This window comes from Loxodonta africana, chromosome 1, assembly GCF_030014295.1.
Source record: "Loxodonta africana isolate mLoxAfr1 chromosome 1, mLoxAfr1.hap2, whole genome shotgun sequence".
Lineage (NCBI taxonomy): Eukaryota > Metazoa > Chordata > Mammalia > Proboscidea > Elephantidae > Loxodonta > Loxodonta africana.
The window spans coordinates 67,722,160-67,736,640 of NC_087342.1; the positions used below are offsets into that span (position 1 = coordinate 67,722,160).

General features: G+C 38.2%; 1 non-coding gene across 1 annotated transcript; it reads left to right on the forward strand.

Moving 5' to 3' along the window:
• Positions 1-9,171: 9,171 nt before the first annotated feature.
• On the forward strand, positions 9,172-9,242 carry TRNAE-UUC (transfer RNA glutamic acid (anticodon UUC)). Its single transcript has one exon. It is a non-coding gene; the product is annotated as a tRNA-Glu (tRNA).
• Positions 9,243-14,481: the final 5,239 nt, after the last annotated feature.

Genomic DNA, 14,481 nt, shown 5'->3' on the forward strand with positions numbered 1-14,481 from the left:
GCCTCCTTTTTTTTTTTTTTTTTATAAAATTAAGTCCAGCATTTACAGAAGGAAGGCCTGATGGGAAGAACACTCATCTGCCAGGAGATTTGAGGCTTAGGTACCATTCTTCTACTTGGCTGTGATTTTGGGTCTTGCCTCCCTGGAACTCAGTTTTCTTCTCTGTAATACGTGTTATTGGTTGTTTTTGTGGGTTGCCCTCAAGTCGATTCTGACTCAAGGCAACCCATGTGTGCAGAGTGGAACTGCTCCACAGGGTTTTGAAGGCTGTGACCTTTTGGAAGCAGCTCTCCAGGCATGTCTTCCTAGGTGCCCCTGGTTGGGTTTGAACCACCAACCTTTCAGCTAGCATTTGAGCATTTAACTGGTTGCCCACCTAGGAACCTGTAATATATATTGTTTGGAACTGATTATGGTTGCTCTCCATGAATTACCCATGTATCACCTATTTCAATGCCATCTGTGAGATCAAAACTTTCCTGCAGGAAAAAAAATGCTACTTTAGGCAGAGCCACAATGTTTTTCTTTTTTTAATGAACATATGTGATGCATTATCTCCTTACAAAGATGTAAAGGAGATAAAGATAAATAAAAATAAGAAGTATTGATGGTATTGAGAAGGGTCCTTGGTTCAACAATATCCCTAGAACAACCCCATATGATACCCTTCACTTTAATTTTCCCCAAATTTTATCACATTAAGGCTTAGGCAGTTACTAAGTGAAGAAAACTGATTAAAAGTAGAAATCTGTGGGAAAGATTAACCGTTTACATCTTGATGAGGGGCTCCCAGAATGCCCTGAGACAATCTGGGTGGCAGCTGGAGAAAGGAAGGGCATAGGTGATACAGAAATCAAGGCAATATAAAGCAAGAGGTACAATACCTGTGCCTGACTGACTGAAACACAGAGATAAAAAAGAAATTCAGAAAGGGATAAACACTATACCTTATCTTCTTTCAAGGCTTTGTTTCTAGGGAGATCTGCTTCAGGGACTTCCAGCCTTTCAAAAATTGGCACTGGGAGAATCACCCTGAAGAGAATGGAAAATGACCAAAACTTATATCTTCTTTCAAGGCTTTGTTTCTAGGGAGATCTGCTTCAGGGACTTCCAGCCTTTCAAAAATTGGCACTGGGAGAATCACCCTGAAGAGAATGGAAAATGACCAAAACTTAACTGGCATCTCTCTCCCCACTTCATGCCCTGAGCCAAAGCCCTTTAAACCTGCGTGATTAGGCTCTGTGGGGACCAGGCAATCTCTGCCCATCTTTCTCACATGCTTGCTATGCAATTATAAGGCAAAAGTATACCTCTGAATTCCAAAAATAAGCTTACATAGGGAGAGTGTCTTCTATACTGGGCTGTAGGAATGAGGTGGAAACTAGACTGTGTGTATTTCAAGAGAATTGTAGGCATCGAGGAAGACCCAAATATAAGTAGGCATCACAGTCCTCATTTTATTCCTTCTCAATCTTCCTTTATGAGGCTTATTTGTTCTTAATATCTTTACCTAAGTTACTCAAGAGGCTTCTTGTCAGTTTGGCATGTCTACCTGAGAAACAAGCCATGGAAAAGAAGCAGCCTTCCATCCTAAACATGCCCTGTCAGACAGAGCATCGCTTCAAACCAGCTTCCACAGATAGCTTGACTTCTTTCTACTCCAGAACAAGTTACAGGCTCACTCACCGTGCTTCCTCCAAATTTCACAAGATCAAAAGTTATGTGAAGGGGAAAAACAGCTCTAGAGAGACAGGAAAAATAAATCATGTTTTATTCAAAAAGTGGCTTCCTTGGAGTAAAGCATGATCCCTTTCAGGGCTGTCTCTAATGTTGAAGTTTAAGGAGTCTTGAAGCTTGGAGTAAAAATTTTGCTTATCTTTTAGCTCTCCCCAGTGGGCTAAGGACTCTTAACGCTATTTTTAATGCTTTCTGCCAACTCAATAATACTACAGACTTCGAATGGCTGGCTTCATGCCATGGATTGTCCACAGGCACAGGTCAGGATGAGAGAGAACTGTGTGATTCAGTCAGGTTACTTACGTAAGGTCCTTTTCAGTGGCTCATTCCTGTGTGTGTGTATGTGTGATAATACTGAGGAATAATTATTGCCCCTACCAAACAAAAGCACAAATAGAGATGTTGCTTTTATGTCCCATGGTGTTATTTAAAACCAGGTTAAGGAAAAAAATGCTTCTTCTATCTGTGCTCTGCATTTCTCTCTAGGGAAAAGAAAACAAATCCTTCTTGACTCTAAAAGATATTCTACTTCTTGGCCTGCCCGCTAGCATTTCTCAATGTACTTTAACAGTGACTAGCATCTTGGACCACCACCCATTTGCCAGTTTCTTGTACTGTGGTGACTTACGTGTTGCTATGATGCTGGAAGCTATGCCACAGGTATTTCAAATACCAGCAGGATCACCCAGGGTGGACAGGTTTCAGCAGAACTTCCAGGCTAGGAAGACAGGCCTGGAGTTCTGCTTCTAAAAATTAGCCAGTGATAACCTTATGGACCACACAAAGCATTGTCCAACCAGCTTGCTTTGGGCATGTCATCAGAAGGGATCAATCTCTGGAGGACATCATGTTTGGTAAAATGGAGGGTCAGTGAGACAGACCCTCAGTGAGATGGATTGGCACAATACCGTATTTGTACACAAATAATGTGTACCTTCTACTTTTCTTTGCCAACCATGCCCTTCCCCCATGAGGTGTTTTCATAAGTGCTGCTATGCCAATTTTTTTACATGTTGCTGTAAAAAAAAAATAGCATAGCGTGCTTACGAAAATACCTCACAGGGGGAGGGCATGGTTGGCAAACAAAAGTAGAAGGCTTGCTTTATTTGTGTAAAAATATGGTAGCTGCAACGATTAACTGAATCATGATGGCGACCATAAGGATGATGCAGGCAACGTTTTGTTCTGTTGTACATAATGTCGCCGTGAGTCAGAGTCGACTCAACAGCAGCTGATACTATCTTTTTATCTACCTGTCTATAATCTGTCATCTGCCGTCTATGCCCTCAAAGTGTAAAATTCAATGTAAGGAGATAAGACAGAAAAACAAAATCTCAAATAGTGGAACAGAAGTAATAAACCATTGGAGAAACAGTATATGCCCTAACGAAAGGCAATTCTGATGAAATGCCAATGAGTGACATATCTGTTTTAGGCGTTATCAACTAAGAGAAGTAATTTGCAATTTAAGAGCAGACATGATAGGAGTTTCCATTTTTTTGGGTTGAAGGGTTCACATTTCTCTGGCTACTTTTTTCACATAAATTTTTAAATATATTGCATCTTCCTTGAATTGATCAGGGTGTATGTCTCTCTAAAACACTAACAGCTAAACTGCTGAGAGAATATCTTGTTAATTGACTTTCCTGTGATATTTTAGGCAACTTGTTCTCCTGGGTAGGAAACTGAGTAGAGTCTGATCTATCAGCTTGTTTGTAGAAGCCTGACATTTTAGAATGGATTGTGAAAAGGCAGCTAGCCCCTGAGATTATGAAAAATAGTAATAAACAATGTAAAAAAAATGGCTTATAATCATGATGGTGCAAGGCATAATTTTAAGTGCTTTACATATTTTAATCCATAGAAATCTCAGGACAACCCTTGAGGTATGTTTCTGGTAGAGATGGCTGGGCATTCACCAAAATCTGGTTTCTTTTCTTTTGATTACATTCACACCTTTCTTGCAGTTACCTGTGGCTTTGAAACTGACTTTAGAGCAGTATAATGTAGACAAGTGTGATATTTTCAATTTCTGGTCTGAGCCTATATACAGCATTTGTGCATACCCCTCCATGTTCTTTTCTATATCCAGCTGGCTAGAATGGAGCCACACAGGCCCCCTCCCCCTTTACACACACACATAGTGGCATCTTTGGGAGCTAAACATTCAAGAAGATGGAGTCACAAGATAAAAGGAGCCAACTTGGAAGAGAGCCATTCAACCAGGGACATACATTAGACTGTGATGAGAGCAATAAATAATACTTTTTTTGGTTCAGCCACTGACATTTTGAGATTTACCCAAGAGTGCACCAAATCTAACTTAAGAAACACATTATTATTATTATTTCTTCCATTTCACAGTTGAGGAAGAGAGACTCAGAGTGGTTAAGCAACTTGCCTAGGGTTTCTTTGGTGGAGCCAAGATCGTAACCCAGGTACTCTGACTCGAGAGCCCAAACACTATCCACTGCGCTGAACTGAAATTTAACTCATTATTTTCTCCTTAGCTGTGACAGTAATTCACAGTTACCTTAGCTGACACTAGGTTAGTGATGATATTGTGCAAGATATTCACTACTGTATTTTTTTGAATAAATGGGCTGTAATGGAATCCTGATGACACAGTGTTAAGTGCTAGAGCTGCTAACCAAAAGATTGGCATTTTAAATCCACCAGCTGCTCTTTGGAAACCCTCTGGGGCAGTTCTACTCTGTCCTATACAGTCTCTGTGAGTCAAAATCAACTCCACAGCAAAGGAGTCAGTTTTTTTTTTTTTTTGGCCTTGAGCAAAGTACAATTTTAAGCAGTAGTTAAGAGTTTTTAAAAAGTGTTAATTTTCATTATCTGCTTTTGTCTCTATAGAGCATTGTGCTTGTTGTTTTATATTAGTTTTAAGTTTTAGAACATGTCCTAATATTCAGTCATCCAAAGGTTGGGTATTAGGATAAGAAAAGGTAAATGGAAACTTAGTGTTCCCAATGAAGAATCAACTGCTCTTGACAAGGTTGTATATGTTTCTTAGAGCTAGGACATTTAAACCCAACCAACTAACCCATCACCCAGTCAACCACCCACCCAACCAAACAACAAACCAAATAAGTAAGCAACAAAAATTTTTCCAGGCTACATTTTATCCTTGTTCTGATATTCAGTTTTCTTGAAGGGAATACTAAACTATAAAAAATAAACAAATTGGAATGGGTTTTTAAACTGCTATAATAAAATTAATGTACATGAATTTGCAAGTCAAGGTGGAGGGGCCAAAGAGCAAAGGTGGAGGGGCCAAAGAGTACTTGGGCCAAAATATTAAACTAGACTTATGATTTGAAACTTCTTAGTGTTGACCAGGGATGATTATTACACGCTAAACTTGCCATAAGCTTCAAAGCACTCTTTCACGCTTCTCTCTCATCCAATGTACTTCCCAATTTCGCAGTTTGTTTTATTTATGTTTCCACAATATTATTTCCCCTACCATATTATACAAGCCCCTGCAACTGAGAAACTGTTTTTATGCATATTTTTATCCCTCATATTGTCTAGTGTGGTATGTTCTCAAAATAAACTGTTCAATAAACATCTGCTATATAAATGAATATTTGAGTGGTCTCTAATGTGAAATGGGATTTAATACAACACTTGAGTCCCTTGACACTTACAGCACAGATAGTTATAATACTTTAGGAATCTATTTTGGTGAGCTGAATATTAGCCATTGCTTTCCAAATAGCCGATTCTATGCCTAGAGGTTCATTTTAAGTCTGTAAAGCATACTGATTATTCATGGCAAAAAAAGAAAAAATAAATAAATAAAATAACTTTTTACTCCTAGGGCTTCATATTAGCATAAAGTAAAAGGAAAGGTGGTGCACCATCTTTGAAAGTAAAAAGTATAAAAAGACATAAAAATAGTAATGAATGGAGGAACCGAAGGAACCCTGGAAGCCCAGTTAAACACTCAGCTGCCCTAAAAGTTTGCCAACTCAAACCAGCTCAGTAGCGTCACGGGAGAAAGACCTTGTGATTTGTTCCCTTAAAGGTTGCAGCCTAGGAAACCCTATATGGCATCCTCTGTCGTGTGGGGCTGCTATGAGTTGAAATTGTCTGGACAGCACCTAATAGCAACAACAACAACGTGTAGAAACTGGCCGAATCTGAGTAACATCTATAGACTAGTTAATTGTAGTAAATGAATAAATTTCCTGGTTTTGATATTGTACTTTCATTTTGCAAGATGCATCACTGAGAAAACTGGATGACGAGCACACAGACCTGTCTGTGAAATTTTTGCAACCTCTTATGAGTCTATACTTATTTTAAAAACAGAAAAGTTAAAAAAAGATAAAAAAGTAGAGTAAGAATATTTTCGCAATGGAAGGGGATGCCGGAAAATATTTCTCCCCTCTCAATTTGCAATATTCACCTGTGGTTAACAAAGGACGTTTGAGGACATTTTTGCTTTGAGGGTAATATCAATGTCCTTATATTTCTGGTTACTTTAGTGCAGTCCAGCCCCTTCTGTTATATAACATAGAGTGGCAGAAATTATAAGAAAATATATTCTAGGAATAAGTATTTTTTGTTTTTGACTGTTAGCTACATTATCTAAGTCAGAACAATTTATCTACTCAGATTTTATGCGAACTATGTTTTTATAGCCTTCCATCTCATTTGATACTGAGTCATTTGGTGCTGGTTTTATTGCACTGATGACATAGTTTACTGCTTTATGGTGTTTTTTTTTGTGGCAAAATATATGTAATGAAATTTTCCACTTTACACGTTTTTAATATGTATGTATTATATATATACATATGCATATATTATATATATACATATGAATAGAGCATATATATACATATGTGTATATATATACATACGTATATGCACACACACTTTTTTTGATGACGGTACACACAGCCAAAGATAAACAATTTCAGCAATTTCTACATGTACAATTCAGTGACATTTGTTACATTTTTCAAGTTGTGTTACCATTCCGTTATCCTTTTCTACATTATTCCACCACCATTGTCTTAAATTCACTGCCCCCTAAGCTTCCCCTCCAACCTTATGAGTTGTCGGTTGTCGATTTGCTCTAACATAGATAATTCTATAAAAGAGCACAATGCTCAAAGGAGATATACTTTACTAATTAAGATAAGCAAATTTTTTTTGTTGTTCAAAGGAGACTTTAGGGGATAAATTCGGTTTAAGTTTCAAAGTTTAAAGGTTACCTCAGAGCAATAGTTTCAGGGACTCATCCAGTCTCGATGGATCCAGATAGTCTGAATTCTGTTAAGAATTTGAAATTCTGTTACATATTTTTCCTCTTTTGATCAGGATTCTTCTATAGAATCTTTGATCGCTAAGTTTTCAAGTGTATCATAGCATTAAGTATATTCACAATGTTGTGCAACGATCACTACTATTTGTTCCCAAAATTTTTTCATCACCGTTTTTGGCAATGAAACTCTGAACCCACACAGGAACTCTGAACCCCTGGGGCATTAATGCCCATCCCCTTCTTCCACTTGCTCCTGGTAACCACTAATACACACTCTGTTTCTATGTATCTGCCTATTCTAGATATTTCATGTAAGTGTGATCATAAATACTTGTTCTTTTGTGTTTGGCTTATTTCACTTAGCATGATGTTTTCTAGGTTCATCCAAGTGGTGGAGTGTATCAGAACATTTCTCTTTATGCCTATATAATACTCCATTGTGTGTGTGTGTGTGTATATATATATATATACACACACTGCTGTTGAGTCGGTTTTTGACTCATAATGACCCTATAGGACAGAGTAGAACTGTTTCACAGGCAGTTCCAAGGCTGTACATCTTTACAGGAGGAGACTGCCACAACTTTCTTCTGCAGAGTGGCTGGTGGGATTGAAATGTTGATCTTTTGTTCAGCAGCCGAGCACTTTAACCACTACTCCAACAGGGCTCATATATATACATATAAAACAAAAAAAATAACTCCTTTGCTGTTGAGTCCATTTCAACTCAGCAACCTTATAAAAAAAAAGAACAGAGTGTAAACTGTCCCATAGGGCTTCCAAAGAGCAGCCAGTGGGTTCAAACTGCAGACCTTTTCGTTAGCAGCAGTAGCTCTCAACCACCGTGCCACTAGGGCTCCCTTCACCAATTAAGGCACTAGAAAAGTATGTCATCCCAATGCTAATGATAAAATTCTATGTTTGTAACAAAAATTTTTGAAACTATAGAATACTAAAAAGCCTAAATCAATCAACTAAACCATCACACACACACACACAGATATACACATGCATAAGGAACACTGGTGGTGCAGTGGTTAAGCGCTTGGCTGCTAACAGAAAGGTCATCAGTTCAAACCCATCAGCTGCCGATGTGGCAGTCTGCTTCTGTAAAGATTTCAGCCTGAGGCAGGTGCTACTCTGTTCGGTAAGGTTGCTGTGAGTCAGAATCAACTCACCGGCAGTGAGTTTGGTTATTTCACACTCCACAATTATCCCATGAACTTAGATGCATCCAATTAGGAAAAATAACTTCTATTTAGGTCTATAATTCTCAAACTCTCTCTTCTTATTGCTTATATATTTTTTCCCCTTAGATTTATCCAGGGCAGGTTTCCTTATGAACTTTAGTGGCATCCTCAGGACTATTTTGAACAAGTTGTGCTTCTACAACTAGATTATACAAATAGAAGGATCTTCAGAAATAATAAAATCTAACTGATTCATTTTATGGAATAAGAAGCTGGGTATCCGCCATGCCAATGGTTTAGTGGCATAGACTGGGTTAGAAAACAATCTTTTAATTTTCAGAATAGTGGTCATTTCACTGTCTGATGTCATCTCACCTAAGAGAACGTGGAAAAACCAAAATCTTAAGAGATGAAAAGTTCTATATCAGATAATTTCTTCACATTAATTCCAGGTATGACAGTCACCTGGTACTGATACCTCGGATATATATATTCACTTTCACACACCTTCTGCCCTTTTTCCCTTCCTCTGATTAATCTACCGACAGAAAAAATAACAATAATAAGACATATATCTAGAAATTGCTTAGTATAGGAATATAGTGAGAGCAAGAACGGGGCTTGAGAACTATGTCAAGTTTCTTTTTCCTCCAGTGTCGTTGTTCTGTCTTGAAGTGAAGAATTATACTGCCAAAAAATCCTTCATTTCCCTGTCATGTTGGAAGACTGCAACAGTCATATGTTGGCGTTCTGTGGATTAGTGAGATACCCTACCGTTTTATGCTTCAAAACTATTTGCCATGTTGTTTAATTAGCTAATTAGTCATTTTTCTAGTTTCTGGATGCTATTTCATGAACCACAATCACTTTTGGACAGGCAGAATTGTAGTCATTTTAGTCTATAAGAATTTTTCCTATTGCACTGAGACTTGTTTTATGAGAGCTATACTGAAGGCTTTGGTGGTTCAGTGGTAGAATTCTTGCCTTTCATGCAGGAGACCCAGGTTCAAATCTTGACCAATGCACCCATGCACAGCCACCGCCTATCTGTCAGTGGAGGCTTGTGTGTTGCTGTGATGCTGAACAGGTTTCAGCGGAGCTTCCAGACTGAGATGGACTGGGAAGAAAGGCCTGGTGATTTACTTCTAAAAATCAGCCAATGAAAACCCTGTGGATCACAACGATCTGATTTGTGTCTGACATGGAAATGGTACAGGACCAGGCAGCATTTTCTTCTGTTGTGTGTGGGGTCACCATGAGTCAAGGGCTGCCTTGATGGCACTCACCACCACAACAAAACTGAGCTTCTGGCACTGAGGGAGAGAAAAATGGGTACAATAATTAGAAAAGACAAATATACTGATTGAGATTTTAAAAGGCCTCCCTTACCCACCGTCTTAGTCATCTAATTTTGCCATAACACAAATACCACAAGTGGATGGCTTTAACAAAGAGAAGTTTACTCTCTCACAGTCCAGTAGGTCAGAAGTCCAAATTCAAGGCACTGGCTCCAGGGGAAGTTTTTTTCTCTCTGTTGGCTCTGGAGGAAGGTCTTTGTCGTCAGTCTTCTCTTGGTCTGGGAGCATCTCAGCGCAGGAACTTCAGGTCCAAAGGATGCGCTCTGCTCCTGGTGCTGCTTTCTTGGTGGTATGAGATGCCCATATCTCTCTGCTCGCTTCTTTTATATCTCAAAGCGATTGGCTTAAGACACTATCTAATCTTGTGTATCTCATCAATATAACCACCACTAATCTACCTCATTTCATCATAGTGACAGGATTTACAACACATAGGGAAATCACAGAAAATCGTAGACAACCACACAGTACTGGGACTCATGGCTCAGCTAAGATGACAGGTATTTTGGGGGGGACACAATTCAATCCATGACACTCACCTCCTTTACTCATTCTACCAACACATGGCTGTCCCTTCTTCCTTTTCATATTGTCCCCATTTGCATTCTTACTGGTGTCTATTATAATTTAATTTCACCAATATGGAGAAGATAAGTGCATGGTGTTCATTCAAAGTATTAGGAAAAATTGAGAAAACTTCTGAAATGGATTAAAATGATTACTGGTATCTTCATTGTAAAACTACGTGGTGGGGTTTTCACCTTTCATTGTCTTTGTACTATTTTACAACTCTCTACATTTCACATAACAAATAGCAATGCAAACATTTATCTTCCATATACAAATGGATTCTGTGCAGTAGAGGGACAACAGAGTTCCCCCCTCTTATGAAAAAAGCCAATTTTACATCTATTTATAAATTCATTTCAGCATTCCAGGTTGATCTACATAACTGTGGTCCCCTGAATTCTCCTTCAAACTGATTGTCGTATCTTACTATTTCTCTCATTAATGAAATGAGATAAATAAAATCTCTGGCACATGTTCATTTTATGCTCCTATACTTGTTCAATATTTGTTTGAGACTTAAATTTTACCCTTTTTTTTTTTTTTGGAAAAACATCTTTTTAAGAAGGACTGTTTATTTCAGACTCTGACCTGCCCTTGAACATTGCCAGGCCAGGCCCTGAAGCATAATTTATGTGCTCCTGACAAGCATGACTTTATGAGTATTAACAAAAATAAGCTGTATTTATTGAAAACCATTTACTAAAATTTTCTATCAAAAATATCTAGACCCAAATTTACCTCTCAAATAAGCAGATTATTGATATATTAATTTTTCATTGCCCCTATAACAAATGACTGCCACTTGTCTATCAGTTTCTCACACTGTGGTGATTTGAGTGTTGCTGTGATGCTGGAAGCTATGCCACCAATATTTCAAATACTAGCAGGGTTACTCATGGTGGACAGGTTTCAGCTGACCTTCCAGACTAAGCCAGACTAGGGAGAAGGACCTGGTGGTCTACTTCTGGAAAGATTCGCCAGTGTAAACCTTCTGAATAGCAGCCGAACATTGTCTGATATAGTGCCTGAAGATGAGCCCCTCAGGTTGCAAGGCACTCAAAATACAACTGGGGAAGAGCTGCCTCCTCAAAGTTGAGCCAACCTTAATGACATGGGTGGAATAAAGCTTTTGAGACCTTCACTTGCTGAAGTAGCCCGACTCAAAATGAAAAAAAGCAACTGCAAGCGTACTTTCTTAATTAGAACATGAAATGTACGAAGTATGAAAATTGGAGGTCATCAAAAATGAAATAGAACTCATAAAAATAGATATCCTAGGCATTAATGGGATGAAATGGACTAGCACTGGCCATTTTCAATCAGACAATCGTATGGTCTACTATGCCAGGAATGACAAATTCAAGAGGAATTACGTTGCATTAATCATCAAAAAGAACATTTCAAAATCTATCCTGAAGTACAACACTGTCATTGATAGGGTAATATCCATATGCTTATAAGGGAGACCAGTTAATATGACTAATGTTCAAATTTATGCACCAATCACTAATGCCAAAGATGAAGAAATTGATGAATTTTTACCAACTTGTGCAGCCTGAAATTGATCAAATGTGCAAATATACTGATAATTACAAGTGATTGGAATGTGAAAGTTAGGAACAAAGAAGAAGGATTGGTAGTTGGAAAATATGGCCTTGGTAATAGAAACAATGTTGGAGATCGCATGAAAGGATTTTGCAAGACTTATTCATTGCAAATACCTTTTTCCAACAACATAAACAGCAACTATAGATTTTTTTTTTTTTTTTATAGATGTGGTCTTTGCCAGATGGAATACACAGAAATAAAATCAACTACATCTGTGGAAAGAGACGATGGAGAAGCTCAATATCATCAGTCAGAACAAGGACGGGGGCTGACTGTGGAACCTACCATCAATTACTCAAATGCAAGTTCAAGTTGAAGCTGAAGAAAATTAAAACAAATCCATAAGAACTAAAATACGAACTTGAGTATATCCCACCTGAATTAGAGATCATCTCAAGAATATATTTGATGCACTGAACGTTAATGACCAAAGACCAGACGTGTTGTGGGATGACATCAAAAACATCATTGACCATACATGAAGAAAGCAAAAAGGTCATTTAAAAAGAGAGGAATGAAAGAAATGATCAAACTGGATGTAAAAAAAGACTCTGAAACTTGCTCTTGAACATAGAGAAAGGAAAAAAGGATGAAGTAAAAGAGCCAAACAGAAGATTTCAAAAGGTGGCTCCAGAAGGCAAAGTATTATAATGACATAAGCAAAGACCTAGAGTTAGAAGACCAAGAGGGAAGAAGATGCTCAGCATTTCTCCAGCTGAAAAACTGAAGAAAAAAATCAAGCTTTGAGTTGCAATACTGAAGAATTCTATGGGTAAAATATGAATGATGGAGGAAGCATCAAAAGAAGATGAAAGATTCAGAATACACAGAGTCACAGTACCAAAAAAGAATTGATGGACGTTCAACCATTTCAGGAAGTAGCATATGATCAAGAGCTGATGGTATAGAAGGAAGAAGTCCAAGGTGCACTGAAGACATTGATGAAAGAAAAACAAGACTCCAGGAATTGACAGAATAGTAACTGAGATGTTTCAACAGATGGATGCAGTGCTGGAGGTGCTCACTCGTCTATGCCAAGAAATTTGAGAGACAGCTACCTGGCCAATTGATTGGAAGAGATTCATATTTGCACCCATATGAAAGAAAAGTGATTCAACAGAATGCAGAAATTATTAAACAATAATATCAATATCATGCAAGTACAATTTTTACTACTTTTATTTTGTTGTTGTTGAGAATATACACAGCAAAACATACACCAGTTCAACCATTTCTACATGTACACGTACAGTGACATTAATAACGTTTTTTGAGTTGTGCAACCATTATCACCCTCCTTTCTGAATTGTTCCTCCCTGGTTAACGTAATCTTACCACACCCTAAGGTTCCTATCTAATTTTTTGGGTTGTTGTTTTCACTTTGATCCCATATAAATAGTTCTTAAAAGAACATAATGTTCAAGGAAGAACTTTTTTACTGGTTAAACTAACCTATTGTTTGGTTTTAAGAAGACTTCAGGGGATATTTTTGGTTTAAGTTTTTCTAACATTTTTTAAAATTGTACTTTAGATGAAGGTTTACAGAACAAACTAGCTTCTCATTAAACAGTACACATATTGTTTTATGACATTGGTTAACTACTCCACGACATGTCAACACTCTCCCTTTTCAAACTTGGGTTCCCTATTACGAGCTTTCCTGTCCCCTTCTGCCTTCTAATTCTTGCCCCTGGGCTGGTGTGCCACTTTAGTCTCATTTTGTTTTATGGGTCTGTCTAATCTTTGGATGAAGGGTGAACCTCAAGAGTGACTTCAGTACTGAGCTAAAAGGGTGTTCGGGGGCCATACTCTCGGGGTTTCTCCAGTCTCTGTCAGGCCAGTAAGTCCATTTTTTTTTGTTTTGTTTTTTTTGGTGAGTTAGAATTTTGTTCTACACTTTTCTCCAGCTCTATCTGGGATGCTCTATTGTGATCCCAGTCAAATAAGTCAGTGGTAGTAGCCAGGCACCCTCTAGTTATACTGGACTCTATCTGGTGGAGGCCATGGTAGTTGTGGTCCATTAGCCCTTTGGACTAATCTTTCCCTTGTATCTTCATTCTCCCTTGCTCCCGAAGGGGTGAAACCAGTGGAGTACCTTAGATGGCTGCCCACAGGTGTTTAAGACCCCAGACGCTACTTACCAAAGTAGGATGTGGAACATTTTCTTTATAAACTATGTTATGCAAGTACAATTTTGCTGAAGACATTTCAAAATCGGTTGCACCAGTACATTGACATGGAATTGCCAGAAATTCAAGAGGGATGCAGAAGAGGATGTGGAATGAAGGATATCATTGCTGATGTCAGATAGATCTTGGCTGAAAGCAGAGAATACCAGAAAGATGTTAATAACCTGTGTCTTATTGACTATGCGAAAGCATTCCACTGTGTGGATCATAACAAATTATGGATAACATTGCCAAGAATGGGGATACCAGAACACTTAATTGTGCTCATGTGGAACCTGTACATACACCAAGAAGCAGTTATTCATGCAGAACAAGGAGATACTGCATGGTTTAAAATCATGAGAATTGTGCATCAGAGCTTTCTCCTTTCAACATATTTGTTCAGTCTGTATGATGAGCGAATAATGCGAGAAGCTGGACTATATGAAGAAGAATGGGGCAACAGGATTGGAGGAAGACTCATTAATGACATGCAGATTGACACAACCTTGCTTTCTGAAAGCGAAGAGGACTTGAGGCCCTTACTGATGAAGAGTGAA